Consider the following 4,292-nt stretch of genomic DNA (forward strand, 5'->3'; position numbering starts at 1 on the left):
AGAAACAAAAACAAGAAAATAAATGACAAGAAAGTAAAGAACACAGTGAGTTTGTTGACCCAGTTCAGCACAACACGCCTACATCTGGGGGCTACCAAGCCAGGAAGGAAATCCACTAGTGTAGTCCTTATTCAATAGCTCTCAGCAAACTCCTCGTTTACACTATATGACCTAGGACCTACCTGTCTAGACTTCAACCTAGGAACTCCTAGAACTGAGATCCCATCTCACTATCCTAATGGTCAGTCACTGCCAAAGTGACCTTTCAGACCTTAACCAAAACAAAAGAAGAAGTTACCTTCCAACACAATCAACTAGAACCTTGTTTCACAACTTCGGTCTAGTGCACAAGAGTATCAAACTCACACACTCAGTGCTAAACAAGTATCACAGATGACACTAGAAAGGCACACAGTAAGAGATTCTAAACTTGCATCACAAATGATACAAGAGCAGAATACATGAAGACTCAAACCCTAAAAATCTAAACTTTTTAGTATGATGGCTTGAATGAGCAATTATGTCTTGAAGTCTTACTTTTATACTGAAGCAGCTTGGACTAAATAAATAATTGGGCTTCAATAACTTGCAGATCGGTTTAGCAAATCTGCAAAACAAGAATCAGAAACAATTCTGGAAAGTCCTAAAATGTCGGAACATTTATAGGAGCGTTCCAAGTAATAACAAATATTTCCTAAAATAAAATATCTACTTTAGAAATATTCCACAGCTGATTCTTGGATGATATGCGCGTTGTTTGGTCAATAAGTATAGGAAATATTGTTTCCTTAAACAATAAAGAGCGCGCGAACACTTAGACATGAACCCATGCACATTGAACCGTGCCAGGATGTTGAAATATTGTATCCAACATCTTACAGAGTTGCCTAACCACATGTTGGAACATTGGTTCCAACTTACAGAATAAGGATATTTGCTTTAGCAATAATGCAGCCAACGCAAATACCCAACAATCTCCCTCTTTGGTAAATTTTTGGCTAAAACAAATTAAGGGCAATAATTATGAAACAGAGGGATGCAAAATACCATTTCTCCAAGCGCATGATGTAACAGCCCGTTTTTCGCTAGATCTATTTTATTATTTATTTATGTGTGTTCTATGTGCTCTTATGTGATTAATTGTCTCTGTGTGTATTTTTGGTTGGGATTCGTAGAGTTCGGTGTTAGAAGGGTATTTCAGTCATTTTGGGCTTAGGGGCATTTTGGTCATTTTGAGGGCAGTGGCAATTTTGTAATTTTGCAGAAAATTATTTTTAGTGCTTAGTGAGGGTTTTATTTTACTAAGTGCTAGAGGGTGTAGTAATTATTTTATTTACCGTTAAGTGACCGTTAGTGTTATATTTTACCGGTAAGTGAGTAGTGACATTTTGAGTGTTAGAATAGAAATGGGTTAGGCCCATTAAGGTTTAAGAAATAAGCCCACTTGAATAGAGCTAGTATATAAACTCTAGTGTTGGTGAGAATTAGGTTTACAAACATTTTTATTTCATTTCATTTGAGAAGAGAAGAGATAGAGGCTAGAGGGAAGAACAAGGGTTAGAGCTTGAAGAGGGGATTCATCATCTAGGAGCTAAATTGAAGCTTTGGTTAGAGATTCTTGGTGTTAGAGGTAAGAGGGTTAGGTTTCAACCATAATTCATCTCTTTTCCTTTTTACCCATTTTATGAAATTGATGAATTAAACCTAATTGATTGTAAATTCGTGTTCATGTTTTGATGCAATGTTTGGGTATGTAAATTAAATGTTAATTGAGTTGTTGATGATGAAATTACATGCTTAAGTTGTGGTTATATGTATACTTTGCATTTTTGCCCAAAAATGGTGATATGAGATGTTGTTGTGATGAATTGTTGGTGAATTCATGATGTTTAGCTGCTGTTGTTGTTGATAGATGTTGTTGTTGATGATTAAAACATTGGGTAATCATAATTGGAGAGTTTGATATGACCTTGTGTTATTTTTGAATATTTGATGAAAAATGGGTCAAATGATGATTTTTGTTGTAAGAATGTTTTGATGCATGTTTTACATGATTTTGAGTGTCTTTTCATGTTTAGAAATGTTTAAACAAACTTTGGGATCAAATTTGAGCTTTGGGAAGTCAAAATTGGGGTTTTGGGGTGAAAAAGTGAGTTTTTCTCGTAACAGGACTGTCCCAACTCGCCACAGCGAGTGGGAGGCGAGTTGGAGGCGAGCAGGAGGTGCTTTCGGTGATGCTTACTCGCCTCGCGAGTAGATTTACTCGCCACGGCGAGCTGCACAGTGGCAGCATCCCCTGTTTCGCGTTCTTGCGTCTTTTTCCCTCGTTTCTGTTTTGAATTGGCTTTCGGTGTAAACATGAAAGTTGTAGATAATTTTGTTAGCTTTCCAATGGCTTGGGTTTGACTTGAAAATGATTCTTGGTTTTTGAGTTATGAGGGAAATACTCCAAGGTGTTCTTGGTGAAATTTTACGAAAAATCCGCATAACTATTTCTAAATCGACCCAAACCCTTTGGATTGTTTCCAAACTTCAAACTTATGTTTTATGAGTTCAATTAAGGTGTTTAGTAGTATTTAAACTATGATGTGAGGGATTTAACTTGTTTTGCTTAGAAAATGGAAAAATTCTTGAAAAGTGTTTCGGTGAGACGAACTTTGTGATTTTTATGAATTCTTCGTATTTGGCCGATGAAATGTTTATGTATCCTCTACTGCACCTATAAGTGACTTGTGAGAATACATGGCATAGGAAATTGAGCTTGTTTACTTGGTTTTGACTCAAAGTGTTCAATTAACTTAATGTTGTGATTTTGAGAGACGAACTTAACTAAAGATGACTTTTGAGAATCAATTGACTTGTAAATCCTTATGGATATTTGATATCACATATATGGAGATGATTGGTGGTGTATATTTGTGTGACAACTATATGTTGCTTGTGTTGTGGATGTTGTCGGCAATTGTATATATGCTATGTGGTGGTGAATTGTTGTTAATTGCATATATACAAGTTTTGGTGATGGTGAGGTGATTATTGTTTGTGTGAACATATGCATTTGTAGTTGGGTCATATGTTCATGCATACATGACTGATGGTGGTGGATTTTATATCCAATTGAGGTGATTACGATGTTTTTGTTGCATCGAAGGTGACGACCTTGAGGTGTTTGGTACCACATGCATCTAGATGAGTCTAGAGACATTGCATAAACTGTTGGTGGATTGAATTGCATTAAGATGTGTTTTGATGGTTGATTATTGCTAATTGTACTTGCGGATTGAATTGTTAATTGTTGATTGACAAGGTGAGGTTGTGATATGTGTATGATACACTTGTGGATATGAACTTGATATAATGATATTGAATGATCTTGGATTGCTTATATGTTGTGAATATTGAGGAACTATGTATGAATTGTCATTCTTTATCCTTGATTATATCTTTCATCTTCAAAGTTCTTGTTAATCTTATATGGATTATGATGATGTAATGCTAACCCTCAGTGGTTTACCACCTACCTTTCCGTATGGACGGGTAGATGGAGTGCAGGATGCTTAGTTGTTGCGTATTGATGTCGAGGAGTGGATTTCCTCTTTTTCATGCAAGTGTCTAGATTAGGGCTCTGATCTAGGATAGTCATTGCATGTTGTTTATTTGACTTTGTATTTTGGAGTTGTTGAGATATTCTGTTATTTGAGATTTGGAGGATACAGTTGTATTTAGTTTGAAGATCCAGATATGTTTATGAATTATATGTTGTTCCGCTGCTATGTTGTGTAACATGATCTTTATGCATGTATGATTTGTGGTTTATTCGAAGACGTAGCATCTATTTCTAGAATATGTTAGTATATTCTCGCGTTTTACCGCTTATTAGAAATAGGGTGTTACACATGAGCACACATCAATGAAGAAACAGTTAGCACACAGAATCCAAAGAGATACTATTGATACACTTCCTTAAGTCATCACGAACACATATTCAAGAAGAAGTAGCAGGTAGTATAACTCTAGAGAAAGCAAGAGTGTGCATACATAGAATACCTCACGAGTCTTCAATCACAGCTTCAGCTGGCAGAGGTATTACACTGAATCAGAGACATGGAGCAGCGGATCAGATCAGTAGCATAGTCTCAAGAACAAAGGAAAAATAAATTCCTAAGCTACAACTAGGGAATATACGTTCTTGTACAGGAGATGTAGAGAGAACCAATTTCTCTCAAGAGCAGTGGAAAACAAAATTCCAATGCTACATTCAGGAAACATGTGTTCCCACACAGATGGAGAGA

General features: G+C 36.2%; 1 long non-coding RNA gene across 1 annotated transcript; it reads left to right on the forward strand.

Moving 5' to 3' along the window:
- The first annotated feature begins 1,227 nt into the window (after positions 1 to 1,227).
- LOC146915625 (uncharacterized) lies at positions 1,228 to 3,824 on the forward strand. Its single transcript, XR_015013382.1, has 2 exons — positions 1,228 to 1,630; positions 3,542 to 3,824. It is a non-coding gene; the product is annotated as an uncharacterized LOC146915625 (long non-coding RNA).
- Positions 3,825 to 4,292: the final 468 nt, after the last annotated feature.

Source organism: Medicago sativa, chromosome 6 (assembly GCF_051527215.1).
Source record: "Medicago sativa cultivar Bolivia chromosome 6, Bolivia_mono, whole genome shotgun sequence".
Classification (NCBI taxonomy): domain Eukaryota; kingdom Viridiplantae; phylum Streptophyta; class Magnoliopsida; order Fabales; family Fabaceae; genus Medicago; species Medicago sativa.